Here is a 17,828-nt window from a genome sequence, read left to right on the forward strand (position 1 = left end):
CAGGTGGTTCAAAAAGCTGTTGAGAAATGAAACCAGTAAATTTGTGCTGTCAAGTTTGATGGCAGCATTTTTTGTGATGAAAGAATGAGGAACAGTTGCCATCATAACATGTAAAATGTATCACAAAACATGGACACCAACTTATAGAATATGCCATTTGTAAGAAAGCATGATATGAGGAGTAGTTGTGAACTTCTGATTATTCCCTCAAAACTATGTAACTTCATGGTGTTAATAATATAAACCCTTGTGTCCAAAGTGGGCTACCTGTGTAACCTGGGCAACCTTTGTAACTAGAAGCACAATTTATCAAGTGTATTAAAGCTAGTATACACAAACCTTAGGTTATTTGTCATTGACACTTACGTAAATGTCATAATAAAAGCATAATTTAAATACATTCCAAGAAGAGAATTTATGATGGACAGGAATATAGTGCACTCTCTAATACCATTTGGGTTACACAAATACCAACATAATTCCATTTGAGCAGGCGTAAAGTTTGCAAATGAAATACTTTATTTTATGTAATGTATTAGTAGTTTCATTACTTATGAGGTGACCAAATGGTAATACAACAGTTCTAGTCATAAATGTGTTCAAAATACAGCAATTGCATTATATTGTATAGCTACTAAAGCTTACTGCTTGTTGCACTGGAAAGATAAACTTGGAATTATTGTTTGTTCACAGAGCCCACACACCGTTGTTATAATGCAATGCTCACTACGTATTGGGTTTCTACATTTCTTGAAACTTTTTCTTGTTTTTCTATAATTTTTCAGCTGTCCAGAAGCATATCATTTTGGCTGAGTCTCCACTCACTCAGGAACCAGAGTTAGAAGTCTTCTTACCATGCACTCAATATCTGATTCCATGGAAAATTTTCTCAAGGAATTAGAATCTGATGATATAGAGATAATGGAAGGCTTTTTCAAATGTTTTGTCAGGTCCAGTAGAAAGAGTTTGGATCCATGAGTCGCATTTTTTTTATTTTGAGAACTGCTTCCTGTGTAAATAATGTATGCTGATAAGCAAACAATATGGATATTGGTGTAAGAAATGCTGGGGGCCATCTCTGTGTTTCCCTTTTCACACTGTACTGAGAACACAACTTGTCCATATTGCCAATGCCCCATTTGTGCTTTTTTAATAATGTACAACATCTGGCTTTGAAAGAGAGCCAGAAATGGATGCGTCATAATGTGTTATCGATAACCTTAGAACTGCTTTCTTCTTTTTTGGATGTTTTGATACAGAGAAGTGCTATCTTCACTGAATCCAAATATAGATAGCATTTCTTGGCATTAAGAGGAAGATTGCAGTTCTTGGGGTATAGAGGAATTGTTTCTTTTTACAGTACCAATTATGATCATATTCAAAATTGTCGACAACATTGCTAATTGCAGAGTCATGGAAAAATTGTCAGTGACCATATTTCTGCTGGTACATTTGAAATGGTGTCATAAATCTTGTATTACCCTGTAGCCCTCTTTAGTTTCTCTTGTAGAAGCAGCTTTACCTCTATAAAGTTGGCCAGTTATTGGGTTAGAATTTTCCCAATCACAAACCCACTGAGACTTCAAGCAATATTTGGTTAGCTTTGAGTGCATGTGTTTAGTATATCTTGTCTTCCATTTCTAAGGAAAAAGCTACTTCATAAACAGTAAGGCAATTGGTAGGAATATATTATCTTCAAAGATCTGAATTTAGCATATCGGATATTTTAAATATTGCAGCAGTTTTTTCACTTTCCAAATGTTTAGCCTTAGTGTTCACACTGACAGATCTAGTAAATGTTCCTACCTGTCAAAACCTGTTGAAGGGTATGCTTGCACAATACAATGATTAAAATTTCATGATGCCTCTTCTGTGCTGGTGTAAGATGGCTGCTGATATCACTTCCTAGCAATTCCTGACTGATGTATCTACTGCGACTGACACATTGGGGTTTGATCTCTATAGTTAACTTATCCACCATGTGCTTTTCTGACAGTGTAATGCAGTACTGGTACTGCTAATAATACTAAACTTAAAAAAACCTAGGGTTTGGAACTGTATGTTTCTTCTTCCTTGGGGAATGAGATATGAGCTAGAGAAGGTTGGTAAAATGGGGTAACTCACACAGATCACAGACTGAGAGGGTCTGTGTGTTGTGAGGAGAAAGTGTTGCTAAGCTCAGTTTGGTTACATATTCTTATGTGATATGTGAATCACTTTTGTGAGAGCTTGCCATGATGTAGTACATGTCAGTGTATTTGAAATGAGATACATTTATGTGTTGGAATTGTAGCTACATGCTGGAAATTTTTTTAAATTCCTAAGAAATTTTCATAAATGTATCCCTACCACCCATTCACAGGTAATATTACTTCTGAATTTCATCTATGGAATAGAAGTATTAAAGTAGAAATTATTTCAATTTTTTTTTAAACATTCATTCTTTACCAGTATCTATAATTCATGAAAGAGGTGATAAAATATTTTTACAGATGCATACTTTTTTCCTTTCTGTGCTGGACTAAGGTTAAATTGTAGCTGGTGGAGAAAATTCTTGTTTCTAGTGAAATATTTATGAAAGGTACTACTTTTCTAAAAATTGTACCTAACTCTGCACACAGACTTCATAAGAATAAATGTGTGGTGAGGCTTTTGTTAGTCAGTCAAATTTTTTAAATAGTGCCTACATAAAATTCAAGGACAGCCATGAGATGTAAATGAGTATGTCATATTTCATTGTTGGCTGGGATATCCCATAGACTGGTTTCAGCTGCCTGTCTGAAAGGGTGTTTCTCCTCCATGCATCTTTCTTTGTTGGTATGTGGGAGCTGTGTCAGTATTGGATTTATAGATTGTAGGTGAGTGTAATGGAAATATGCATAGTATGGTGTCATGTTTGCATTGTATGGTGGTGATGGTGACAGTGTTTGGAATTTAATGTAGGAATTTAGCACAAATATGTGTGTGCAAAACTTTCATGCTACCACCTCTTCTGCCTTTGCTGGCCAAACACTAAGAGCGAAAATTTTCTCCACCACCAGGATTCAAACCAGCATACCTCATAGTTAAGCTCCACTACACAGGCGTACATTAGCCATCTCACCTATATAGGCAGTTACACCAGATAATATTCTTACTACACATTTCTGTGGAATAACTTGTGTATTGTGTGGAATTGCCCCAAAAAAATATTTCATTTAGCATCAGTTAATGGAAGTATGTAAAGTAAGCTAATTTTGTAATGCTTTCATCACCAAAACCTGAATGACACAGAGCTAAGTCGCTGAAGACAGGGGTTTGACAACATGTACATGTGATTTCCTATTAAAGTTACAATCAGTAAGTGCACTCAAAAATTTTGAACAGCCAGTTTTGCAGGTTCTCTTGCCTAATGTACTGTATTATTCACTGAAAGGATGTGCCTTTATTTTTACAAAACTGAATGAACTGTATCTTTCATGAGTTATGTGATACACTCTTTACCAAGAATCAGTTAATGAGACCTTGTAACATTTCATTCATTGCACCTGTTGTTGCAGCTTGCATTATGATGCTTGCATCATACAAAAAGAGTACTTTTCTACTTTAATAATGTAGAGTGGAAGATCAGTTATATGGAACAAGAACCAGAGTGGTTCTAGAGTTCAGTTCTATTGAACAACATTAGTAATTTGTCCCCAATCAACTCAAGATACTGTCATGATGAAACTTCTTCTATCTAACACATTACTGCACTTTCTTTCAGTTAACTGACAAGTGAACCACTTACTCATTGTACCTCAAAAGCATCCCAGTGCCTCATTATGGTGATCTTGTTGTTGTGGTCTTCAGTCTGAAAACTGGTTGCTGCAGCTGTATGTGCTACTATATTCTGTGTGAGCCTCGTCATTTATGAGTAACTTCTGCAACCTACATCCTTCTGAATTTTCTTACTGTATTCATCATTTGGCCCTCCTCTAAGATTTTACCCCCCCCCCCTCCCCCCTCTTTCTTCTCTCTCACTCTCTCTCTCTCACTCTCTCTCTCTCTCTCTTCCCCTTTGGTGACCCGATGGAGTCTCAGAATGTGTCCTATCAACCAACCTCTTCTTTTGGTCAAGTTGTGCCACAAATTTGTTGTCTCACCAAATCTATTCAGTACCACCTCATGAGTTACCTGATCTACCCATCTAGACTTCAACATTCTTCTGTAGCACCACAAATCAAAAGCTTCTAGTCTCTTTTTGTTCAAACTGTTTATTGTCCATGTTCCACTTCCATACATGGCTACCTTCCAGAGAAATACTTTCAGAAAAGACCTCCTAACAATTATATGTATGTTCAATGTTAACAAATGTCTTTTCTTCAGAAATGCTTTTCTTGTTATTGTAAGTCTACATTTTATGTCCTCTCCATCATCATTTATTTTGCTGCCCGAGCAACAAAACTCATCTACTGCTTTAAGTAGGTCATAACCTAATTTAATTCTCTCAGCATCACCTGTTGCTTTTGTTGATGTTCAACTTATATCTTTCTTTCAAGACACTGTACATTCTGTTGAGCTGCTTTTCCAAGTGCTTTGCTCTCTCTCTGACTGAATTACAATGTCACTGGCAAACCTCAAAGATTTTATTTATTCTTGATGAACTTCAATTCCTACTCCAAATTTTTCTTTGGTTTCCTTTACTGCCTGTTCAGTGTACAGATTGAATAATGTGAGGGATAGGCTACAGCCCTGTCTCACTCCCTTCTCAACAACTGTTTCTCTGTCCTGCCCCTTGGCTATAGCCCTTAGCTCCCTGTATTTTGCTGGTGCTACCTTCAGAATTTTAAAGAGACTCTTCCCATCAGTATTATCAAAAGCTTTCTCTTAGTCTACAAATGCTATAAACATAGGTTTGCCTTTCTTTTCCCTATAGTCTAATATATGTCTTAGGGTCAGTTTTGCCTCATGTGTTCCTACATTTCTCCAGAATCAGACTGGTAATCTATGAGGTCAGCTTCTGCCAGTTTTCCATACTTCTGCAAATAAGTCATGCATCATTCAGATACAGATAAAGATAAAAATATAATCACTGCAAATGAATTTATCTTAATCAGACACTTTAATACAAAGTGAGTGAAACTGGCATCATATGTGGCCTGTTCAGTGGGGAGTTGCTCCTAAAATAAAACGTGCAACTGAAATTGAAACTTTTATTTGCAATTTCACATCATTTTCAAATTGCTGTGATATGCATGGCAGAGGAAACTCAACAATGTAACATTAAGTTTTCTTCCCATTCGAATCATGTCTGACACACAGAAAGAATGACCACTTGAATGCCTCTGTGCTATAATTAAACTAATCTTGTCTCTACAGTCCCTGCTGTTGTGATACATAGGGAGCTGAAGAGTGGACCTCAAAACTACATAAGAAGACCCTCATAGGGTGGTGATATCTATCTCAAAGCCTACCAATTTACATTTTCCAACATACGTGTGACTCTCTCCCATGGGTTAGACTAACCTGAAAAAATTTATGCTATTGTTATTCGTATACATTCCATATTGTATGTTAGTCCTGGAATGGTGCCACACATGAGCAGTATCTGAATTTGAATAGATAAATCAATTGTACACAGCCTCCTTTGCAAACTGATTCCATTTTCTTAGTATTCTCCCATCTGTCATACCTATGATTAAGCCTGGTGTGCATTCCATTTGATATCCCAAGAAACTGCTTCACCCAGATATTTGCATGGATTAACTGAGTCCCGCTTTCTGCAATGACTGTTGTAATCATAGTATACCATTTTTTGTTTTGTGCAATGCACAATTTTACATTTCTGAACATTCATTACAAGTTACCAGTTGTTCCACAATGAAATCTTATCAAGATATGTCTGGATATTTGTACAGCTTTCTTCCTCCTTTCCAATCTGAAAGTCATCAGTGCAGAAATTTTGTTTGATATCCCATACAGTCATTACTCTGTTAACAAACATTAATGGGGTAGAGATTCAGATGCTTTTCAGAACTCAAGATATACTGCATCCACAGGATTGCCATGGTCCCTGGCTTTCAGGATATCATGTAACAAAAGGAGGAATTGATGTTAGCGCAGTCACTATATGGATGCTGTTTGATATGTAGGAGGACATTCTGTTTGAGTTACAACATTATGTTTCAGTTCAGAATTCTGTAACAGATGGATATTGGTAGATTGGATATAATTTTTGTAGCTAACTTCTGCTGCCCTTCTCAAGGCAGATTTGACCTGTGCTTTCTTTCACTATCTGGTCATACGTTTATTGTTTGAGGGATGTGCAGTAAATAATAGCTAAACCAGGAGCTAACTCAGATGCAAAATCTGTATAGGTTCTTTCAAGAATTCCACTGGGTCCTGGAGTTTTATTTTACTTTGCTTTATTAACCTAGTTTCCATTCCTGTGTCATCCATCAGTCTCTGGATACTAACATTGGTGCCACTGATGGTGTTCGTGGATGAGTAAAATTTATGTTGATTTTGTGGGAGATTTTTCTGTAAGCTTCATGGCTGTTTTCGAAGTCAGTACCTCTCTATTTCTAGCCATGAGCTTTATTTTAGATGTTTTATGCAGCAAACTGTTTGTTTAGAAGTTTTCCTACAGTGACTGCATACCATCAAGGGTCCCTCTATTGAGAATGGTTCTACTAGGTACATACATATCCAGTGCATGGCTGACTTTCCTTCTAAACATCAGCCAAAGTCTTTCTAAGTGTTCCAGCCCAGAGGTGATTGTCTTGAGATCCTATTGGGGATATGAAACAACAGCCTCTTTATCTAGTTTATTGGATATGTAGAGCTTTCTGCTAGTTCTTGCTGACCTTAGTACTTTAGGATTTGAGACTCTGTGAATCTGAAGCAGTTGTAGTGACAAAAAGGTGAGAGCTGTGTAATGCTATCTAGCAAAATATATATTTACATCATGAGTGGGCTCTTAGTAGTGTTTCATAGGATAATGTGTCACACTGGCAAATTACAAAATGATGATTTTATCAAATGATTTCTGGATGTTTGAAGTCTCCTCCAGAAATTACAGTATGATTGAGAAGATAAGTGTTAGTGAAATTTAGGAAAAAAAGTTTTTGTTACATATGAGGTAGTCCAGTGATTGAAAGTCTATACCAAAATGATAGTTGCACATAATGCGTTTGATCAAAGCCTTCTTCAGAAGAGGAAACACTTGGATAATTTCAGAAGTGGAGATTGTGTTGTAAAACTCAGTGCTCAGTTCAGAAAGATTGGTGGTAGGCGGTGGGGGAGAGGGAGCATGTATCAGGTCTAGGTTATGAAGCAGCTACATAAATCAAACACGTTACACTCAGCTGCATGTTGTTCACATGGTGGTCCACTTAGCTCTCTGCCATGGTTTGGCAGTGGCCATTCATCTTGGTTGACAGCTGCTTGGTAATCTTACCAATATAAAAATCTGCCCAATGATTGCATCAGAGCTGATATGTAATAAGGCTATTTCCACATGTGGCTGCCCTCTGATGAGAGGGTCATGGGAGGGGGGGGGGGGGCTCAGCCTGTGTTAGTACTGGAATTAGAAGTGCTTGGTGGTTGGATGGATAGGGCAGGTTTGGCTCCTAGGTCTTTCACAGGGCTATGACCCCTGTGGCAAGGATTGGGATTGGGGGTGGCATAGTGATGGACTGAGATGTTGCAGAGGTAGAGTGGGTAATGGAACGCCATTTTAGGATGGGTAGGAAGGATTTTGGGTAGAAAGTACCTCATTTCAGGGCATAATGATAGATGTAGCTCTTTTACAGGGCTTTGATTCTCTATAATTGTGCCCTGAAACAAGAGACATTCTAACAGACATGCTTCCTACCCCTCCTAAAGTAGTGTTCCATTCCCATAAAACCTCCACAACATCCTACTTCACCCCTTTGATACTCCCAATCTCATCACCTCTCCACGGTTATAGTATCTCCATGGGAGACATAGGTGCAAAACCTGTCCAATCCACCAAAACAATGCTTCCAGTTCCAGTCCTGTCACAGGATTTTTCCAACTGATCAGAGGGCAGGCCACATGTGAAATCAGCTTTGTTAGATACCAATTCTGCTGCACTCATTGCATAGCTTTTTATATTCAAAGGACTATCTATCAGCTGTCAGCCAGTTTGAATGGCCACTGATGAACTGTGGCCAAGAGCTATGTGGCTCACCATGTCAAACAACATGCAACAGAATATAACGTGCTTGATTTATGTGGTTGCTTCATAACTTGGGCCATCTGGATCATTCCCTCCAACACCAGCTGTCCAGAACTGTACAGATGCTAGTTATCCTTTCAACACTTTCTCCACTCTCACAACTATGTTGGCCTCAATCTACTATAACTTGTTGTTCCCACACAATCTACCAACAGTTTTTTCTGCATCTGTCCCACACTACCTCCATATTTGTGTCTCGTCACCTTCACTGTGTGTTGCTCTCTGCCAGTGGACACAACATTCTTTTTCCCCCTCTCTGCTCCTCTCCTTCCCCATTCCTCTTTACTACCCAACCCGTCCCCACTTACTCCCCCACAGCTTCCAGATACTGTCCCTGGCTGCATTGTCCTGCTGCCATCTAGACTCTGCCTGCTCTGTCAGACAGTATTGTTCTCTCACCACACCTGTAACCTGCTATTTCTACCCCTTTTGTTCCCCATTCTGGACTGCTACTTTCAATCAATGTGTCTGTTGCATTGGTGCTGTAGCAGCAAGAGAGAGTGGTAATGTGTGGATCATGTGTACTTGCTTGTGTGAATATGTGTTTTCTTTTCTGAAGAAGGCTTTGTCCAAACCCAAAATGAGTAACTCTCTTCATTCTGCTTGTCTGCAACTCAACGTGTCATCTTTATGGTAGGTAGAAAATACAATACCTTCATTTTCCATTATCGTATACTCTGGATAGGTCATATTTACCCCTAAAAGTATGACTGCTGTAATTTTTTTGATTTTGTAGCCTTCTATATATACACAGTGATATGAGCTCCACTGCTTAAAAAAAGAAAACAGATTAAGAGGAAGAAGAAGAAAGAGTATTATAATTAAGAAATGGAGGGGGGGGCGGGGGAGGAAGAAGAGTTAGATAGAGAAAGGGAGAGCAAGCTGAAATTAAAAAGGCTAGAACAGTAAAGGAAATAATGAGATGCAATGGATATGATGACGATGTTAAAAAAGGGGAAGTGCTAATGGAAACTAAGCCATAGGGTTTCAAAGATGTGTGGGAGGAAGAGTTCTCATCTCTGGAGTCCATAATAACCTGTACCTAGTAGGTCAATCCAAACAGCTGATGTGCTGTCGCAGGCAATGAGGTTCATTGAGTACACAGATCCTCCTACCTGATAAGTTTCCCTGGCCTCTGGAAGTGGAAACTTACCTTCCAACACACTCCTACACACTGATATCTTACAAGACTTAACCTATGTTAACATATTTGTGCCATCATCTGTTAACTGTATTTTACACATTTTTTATGTTTATTATGTCTCATTATTTTCTTTATTACTTTCACTTTTTTGGTTTTGCTCTTCTCCCTCCCCACCTTTTGTCTCTATTTTTCTCCTCATTTGTAGATGCACTACTCTCTCTCTCTCACATAATCCATTATTACTTCTCACTCTGTCATCATCTCTGTAGTGAATCAGGCACACTGGTTACCAATGTACTTCCTGTGATGTACTCTCTCTGACAACAACCTCCTTCCTTTTTCTACCCTCTTTGTCTTTTGTCTCATCATGTTCATAACAGGTTGTCCTCATATGACTGACCCACATTTCCAACCTTCCCAACCTCTGCAAGTCCCATCCCTGAGGAAAGAAGTAATGGTTCAGAAAGCTAGGATAGTAATATTTGTCTGTCAGCAGTACTAATATTTCCACTCCTTAATTTAAGTACTATTCAGCTATTTTCTCATATTTTTGTAATAGTCTTGTGTGCACTTTACTTTCAGTGGAATATACTATGTAGGAAAATGGAGGTTATGCTGATGGAAGGTTAAATTTAGAAGGGTAGTGGGACACAACTATATTCTGAAGAGGAGGTTTTCTAACTAGTTCTGGGTCTGAGGGATCCAGATGATCCATAGGTGCCAATCAACTCTTCTGGCAACTGTGTGTCATATGTCCCAGAGGTGGGTAGTTCCCAGGGGTCTGTTCCTATATTTGGCCTATGTTATGGTTGTCATCCATATATAAAGGAGAGTTGTTGGGAACATCTCAGTTATTAAGCAATATCCTGTTTGATGTTGTGTAACTCAGCTCCCTCTCCCACTAATGTACCTTCAGATACTTAAAATTCTGCAATTTATTGCCACCAAATGAGAAGTACTAAAAGATGTTGGGTTTAGGGTCCAGCTTATCACTATCTAACTGATCATACTGTAGTGATGTACTGTTGGGGCAGGAGCTCGATATGTTTGGAGATTTAAAGCTGTTGCCTGAGTTGTCTCACTCTGTTCTCTCTCCTGGGTGAAATATTGACATCAAAGGAGCACTCTTGCGACAGTAGAGAGACTGGTAACTCTGCTCATGATACACTAGTCTGCAATGACCTGCATTGTTTAGCGAGTATGTGAGCAGTGCTGAGCCTTGATAGAACTGTCATCGAAGGTTTCTCAGTATAGATAGCAGTCTCTCTAAATCTTGGCCACAAGGATCGATATGATCAGTCTACATGCTGATGACGAACTGGCAAAACTTTCAAGTTGGTATTGTCATTTGATGGTCAGTCTGTCTGTCTTTGTGTTACCCATACCACATTTAAGCGTAGTGGTATACAGATGATGGCTGCTCACTGTGCTGTCAGTAGTGCAAGTTGCCAAGCAGCTCATCTTAATTGTTTTCCGTGAAATATGTGTTTCTGATGCAATTGTGTGCTTCCATTGCCTAAATGTGTTGTGCCTACTGGCACAATGTCTGATAAGTCTTTTTAGACATTCAGATAACTTGCAATGTTACTCAGACAGAGAAATTTGAAGATAATATCACAAATAGGTTTTTATGAGCAGTTACGAGTATTATACAGAATCTCATGGCTGTCAATACCCTTTATAAAATTATACCTTTTCAACAATTTTCTTCGAAGAAATGGTGCCCATCTGGGGAGTGGTTTGAGTGTGATGCCATTTGCTTTTATAATACACAGGATATGTGCACATAAAGGTGTCCAAACCATTGTTTGGAATTTGTTGGCGACTTTTCAGTTTTTAGCATGTCCTCCAAACTGGTGTCTACAGAATGTCACTTGCAGTTGTATGTTAAGGTCCTGAGGAGTGTGCAAAAAGGGAGTTAAAATGGCCTATCCTGACAATGTTCAATTTAGTGACTAGGCTTCCCTGTAGCTATTGACATGGAACTTTTACAGGACATCAAACTGTATGTTTAGAGTCTACTGAACTACAATAATTGCATTTAAGCCACTGCTTTCGGAAATACAATTTTTAATTACATGGTTAAAATTTTATGTACTTGTCTTGTACATTATCTTAAATAATTTTAATTATATGTAACATTATGTTCTTCTTTTAGTTCAGTAGGCTCAGGATATGTATGTTATTACTCCCTGAAAATTTGAATACTCTACTCAAAGTGGTTTCTGAGATTTAGGGAAAAATGCAACAGAAAATGTAAATTTTCGAGGATGGCTTCTAAGGTTTCAAAAGACTGTAACTCACTTAATATATGCTTATTTTTTATTTTTAGTCACTCAGAAGCACCCTGCACCATACTGTATATCATATTCTTGAGATTTTTCAAGTTCTTTCTTCTTTTCTTCTTTCTGGACTCCTTAGTGGCCAACTGTGCTGCATACTCTGCTTTATCAATGTGAACCTTGTCCATCCGTTCAAGTTCTCTAATGCAGTTTGCTCCAGGATTAATTTCCATATGATGTAGCACTTTCATCCTACCAATGTTGCCATCATTAAAAGAAATAACAACATCACTTGCCCCCTACTTTAGTGTATTCATTCCAACAAAAACATTTTTTGGTAAGCAAGTCCATATAAGATTACTGAACGACTCATTGGGATTTTGAGTCTGACTATGCAGACACTTCTTCAGTAATTCAGGATTTGCCAGGTCTCTGTTAATGGGTTTTATGATATCCATGACTGCTGCTGGGATGGAATGTTTATGGCTGTATGAACTGTTTGAGTACTGGCCATTGCAGTAATTGCACCACGAATCAGGTCCAGGAGGGCTAGGGTGGTGTACTGGTTATTCATCAGTTGACAGTCTGTGGAAGAAAATAGCCTATACTGCCTGCTTCATTTTCAACAAATCCTCAGTATTATTTCTAATGGCCATCCCATAATAGTGCTGTAGTTCATCAAACATTTTGTCTGTCAGCCTGCTTCTTATGGTGTTACCATCAGAAAGTTTCTTTACTCTCAAACTTTGTTTCAACTTCCTCAACCTGATGCCAATCCTCTTCTGGACATGACCAATACAAACACATAATTTAACCTTTATAACACAGCAATCCATAGCCTTCTATATAAAAAATTTGCGATTTTATTAGATCTTGAAGTAATGCACATAAAAATTTTAACATTTTCAACTGGTGTAGATTATATTTATGTTATTATTATTATATTTTATTATATCTATAATTATATATTTTATTATATTTAAAAAATAAAATAAAACACTTCCCATTTGAGTTTATAGTAATAAAAGGCAAGACATGTCATGGTTCTAAATGATACTTTAACTTAAGGCAGTTAAGTTTAGCCAGAAATACGTGTGGTGTCAAATGAAGATTGTGCAATAAGTTCCTCAATGGTAGACCATGTGGAATAGACAAGTCCTAAATATTACATTATTGTTATGATTAACCATGGTCCCACTTAGACCATGGCTGGTTTTTTTTATGGTTTGGTGTGATCCATTTACCTGCAGATCCTGTCCATTATAAGATCTTAAGGGTGATGATTCAGGCTTGCAGAATGGCATTCATTTTTGGCCTGCTTGAAAGAAATCTTCTCAAAATAATGGAAGCAGTCTATGTTGATGCGCAAACAAGACTCGCTGTCTCTGCTGATCATGTATGTCATAATACACCCTGGTCATAGGGGCTCACTTCAAACCAGGACTCATCATTGAAGACAATTCTACTCCAGTCAATAATATTACAGGTAGAAGACATGTCAGGAAATGGTGCAGGGAGCACTGATATACTAATCTGACTGTCACTAGCCATATAGCCCAGCAACCAGTAGTGGTCTGGTATGCTATTCCTGTTCATAGCAGGACCCCTTCCATTGTCATCCACGGCACCCTTACAGCACAGTGGTACACAACAATATTCAATGCCCCATTTTGTTGAAAGCCATTATGGGCTTACATTTCATCAAGATAACGCCTGCTCATACATGGCAAGAGTTTCTACTGCTTGTCTTCATGCTTGGCCAATATTACCTTGGTCAGCAACATCGCTGGACCTCTTCTGACTTGAGTGTGTTTGGAGCATTATGGGCACAGCACTCAAACCATCTTAGGATTTTGATGACCAAACATGCCACTTGGCCAGATTTTGGCATGGTATCCCTCAGTAGGATATTCAACATCTCTATCAGCCAATAACAAGCTGAAAACTCATTCTGTAAGGGTCAGAGTTGGACCAATGCACTACTGACTTACTCAATTTGTGAAGCTCTTTTTCAGGGATAAATCATACAATTTTTCTAAAATTGTAATCAGTTCCAGAATGAGATTTTCACTCTGCAGCGGAGCGTGCACTGATATGAAACTTCCTGGCAGAAACTGCGTGCCCGACCAAGACTCGAACTCGGGGCCTTTGCCTTTCACGGGCAACTGCTCTACCATCAGAGCTACCGAAGCACAACTCACGCCCGGTACTCACAGCTTTACTTCTGCCAGTACCTCGTCTCCTACCTTCCAAACTTTACAGAAGCTCTCCTGCGAACCTTGCAGAACTATCACTCCTGAAAGAAAGGATACTGCGGAGACATGGCTTAGCCACAGCCTGGGGAATGTTTCCAGAATGAGATTTTCACTCTGCAGCAGAGTGTGCGCTGATATGAAACTTCCTGGCAGATTAAAACTGTGTGCCTGACCGAGACTTGAACTCGGGACCTTTGCCTTTCGCGGGCAAGTGCTCTACCATCTGAGCTACCGAAGCACGACTCACGCCCAGTACTCACAGTTTTACTTCTGCCAGTACCTCGTCTCCTACCTTCCAAACTTTACAGAAGCTCTCCAGCGAACCTTGCAGAACTAGCACTCCTGAAAGAAAGGGTACTGCAGAGACATGGCTTAGCCACAGCCTGGGGAATGTATCCAGAATGAGATTTTCACTCTGCAGCGGAGTGTGCACAGATATGAAACTTCCTGGCAGATTAAAACTGTGTGCCCGACCGAGACTCAGACTCGGGACCAATTCTTTCATTATGCCAAATTAAGCTGTTTTTGTACCAAATTCTCTGTATCCTACTTTTAGTGTTACCCAGGAGCAATGACAAGGACGTAGTAGAATGATGTTCCCGTGAGGTGCTTCATTGGTGTGATTCCCCTTGCCTCCCACATGTTGGGGTGCTTCGTTAGTGCGAGTCCCCTTCCCTTTCACAATTTGGGGTGCTTAATTAGTGAGATTAGATATGAAGAAATTGTTCAAAATTATCCCCATTTGCCTCAATGTACAAAGTCAATTGTCTGCAATAGTTGTCCACAGTTTTGAGCAGCACATCCCTTGGTATGGCTGGACACACTCTTCGAATGCATTGCTCCATATCGTTTTTTGTTGTGGGCCATCCTTAATAAACAATATTTTTTAAATAACCCCACAAGAAAAAATCAGGAGATGTTAGGTCTGGTGAATGTGGAGGCCTCTGAATTTAGTCTGCCGTGTCCTATCCACTGACCACGGTACCGTAAATTTAAAACTTTCCACACATTTTTAGCATAACTGGAAGCTGCTCCATCCTGTTGGAACCACATTCATTGCCTAATTTCTAAATCAACATCTTCCATTAGCTCCAACAAATCATCATGGATAAGTTGTAAATAAGATTCCCTAGTAACATTTTGGTCAAAAAAATGTGGCCCTATCAAGTAACCACTTAAAATTCCACACCAGACCATTAACGACCATTTGTGTTGATTGTCAGTGGGTCTGTGCCAATGTGGATCAACAGGGGACCAATAATGACAACCATGATGATTTAATTCGCCATTCATTTTTAATGTGGCTTCATTGGTGAACATAAAGTACCTAATAAAATCATTGTCACCTCTTATCAGTTCCATTGTCACCTCTTATCATGTCCAAGGCCCATTGGCAGAAATGCACTCATATTTGCATATCTTTCATCATTAATGCCTGTTTCAGTGTGATATGATACGCATGATATTTATGTGCCTTCAAAATCCTCAAAATAGTTGATTTTGGTATTCCAGTTTGTCTCTGAATCACAAGACTACTCATTTCGGGATCCAGTTGAACACAGGCGAGAGCAGTAAGGGTACAAGTGTCATTTTCATTGTATTCGTGATGACAAGGTGGACAGTGCATGTATCCATTTCAAGCTTGTTGAGTGCGGAATAATGTTTTCACTTGGATGTCGTCTGCTTGGGAAACATACAGTTGTTTTCGCTTGGATGTCGCCTGCTTGGGAAACATACAATTGCACAGCTGCAGTGTAATTGTTATGGCATTCACCTAAAATTAACATCATATCAACAATCTCTGTAGGACGATAGTGAACCATGTTTCACTAAAGAATAATTTACTTTTGTCAGTTGATGTTTACGGTTCACAACCTGAAAGTGAAGTTATGTCTGATGGCATTGCACTGACCTTTATGCTGAGCCGTAGTTCACAGTTAGGCCATGGCAGTGCCACAGTCAGGTGAGTAATGCAATTGTGAAGAGTTCCCTAACGAGATTTTAATACAAATCCACCTCCCTCCATCAAAAACTGTAGCAGGTAGGATACATTTTGTAAACAAAAAAAAATAGCTTAATTTGGCATAATCAAACAATTGGTACACATTTTGTAATGATTTGATGCGTCCTTCTTGGATCATTCTACATAAATCAGAGTTCTTCCCCAATTTTAATTTTTCTCGATTTCAGCGCCATCTGTCAATGGTTTAAAAAAATGTTTCAGACAAAACTTGATTCCTTTTTATTGATATAAATATTACTAAACTACTACATATCAACATTTCAACACAACTCTCAAGTGTAACATGATACAAATGGCAATAGGTGTAAGGGAATACTGAGCTCTATTATACAGTTCATCACACTAACCATCACTGTCACGAATTCTTCAAAATGACCCTTGTAGGCCCTTGTGGGACATTTTGATAGCACATGACCAACTATCTGCTATCACACACCACAGTCCCAAGATGGTAATGAAGATTTGCCTCACTTGTGGAACCTGTGTACACATCTTCCATGTGCCATTCAAATCCATCAATTACCAAAAGTTTGTCAATTCCAGGGGTTTTCTTCTGGGTGCATGACAGTTTCAGGCTAGGCAGAGAACACTTTTGTTGCCAGCAGCATTTCCATTTATCAGTGGCATTAAATTCATTTTCCGTTTGAAGCCTGGCCATGATAAAAAAGAGATGTCCTGATCTTAATTGTTTTTGATTCGCAGGGAATATATAATTCAATATTTCAATGGGAAATTTGGTGCTACCAACAGTCATCTGGTATATGTGCAGTAGTGCACATTTCCATCTTACATAAGGAGGTGGAATGTGACATAATATAGCTAACGAATGTGTGGAAATAGATTGTATACACCTACTGACAGTGGACATGGTTTGGTTAAGTTGTACATATATCTTTTTCACATATGGATTATTCTGCTAGATGAACAAACATTAGATGTACTCTGCTGTTGAGTGAAGAGTGTTTGCTGATGCTGCCCAATTAGACTACACAGCTCGATGAGAATGTTGTTAGTGATGTTGAGCTTTCCAAGTGTTTGTGTTAAGTGCTACTTGAAATACAGTGTCATGTCCCAAGGTATTTTGGATGCATGTTGTGATAGTCTGTCTCTCTGAAAACAGGCATCAAGGGATCTGTGTGCCAGTCTGTTAGACAGGTGAAAACATGCAACTTCAGTTTAACTTGTTTTAGGTTGTAACCTTCCTTTATGGATGTATTGGCTGAAGATGTGTAGATCAGAAGTTGTTTCAAACTTCTATGTTGCATAGATGTTGATCAGTTGTCTGCATAGCCAAGGTGTGTGGGCTGTATTGGAGATATATCACACACAATTAAATGAAACAAGACAGAAGTGAGGACTGATCTGTGTCGTAAGCCACTGTGCAATACTTCTGTTCAGATACTGTCATTCCCTGTAGTCATAGCAAATTCCTTTCCAACTAATATGTTGTCAAATAGTTTCATTGTTCATTTTCATGGAATAAGTTGCAATAATTCATGGCAAAGATCTAAAGCCAAGAAGCAGAGGCAGTCCGATAATCCCAAAGATACCATGGCCAAAATGAATTTGTCAAAATACATGAATATCTAGTGAATTCCTATAATTCTGTGAGGCAAAGCATGGAATGTCAGGACTCTGACTGTGGTAAGGAAGCTAGAAAATCTGTAAAGGAAATTTGAATGCTCAATCTGGATGTAGTTGGGGTCAGTGAAGTGAAATAGGAAGAAAATAAGCATTTCTGGTAAGATGAATTGGTCATGAGTAGAGGTGTAGGGCAGGGAATGAGTCACTGTGAATGTTCTAATCCTGCAAGACAAGACTATGTGGTGACAGAAACAACAAACTCTATTAAGTCTAGAACACAACTTGTTATGATAGAGGCACTAGCAATGGAGAGGTG

This window comes from Schistocerca piceifrons, chromosome X (genome assembly GCF_021461385.2).
Source record: "Schistocerca piceifrons isolate TAMUIC-IGC-003096 chromosome X, iqSchPice1.1, whole genome shotgun sequence".
Taxonomy (NCBI): domain Eukaryota; kingdom Metazoa; phylum Arthropoda; class Insecta; order Orthoptera; family Acrididae; genus Schistocerca; species Schistocerca piceifrons.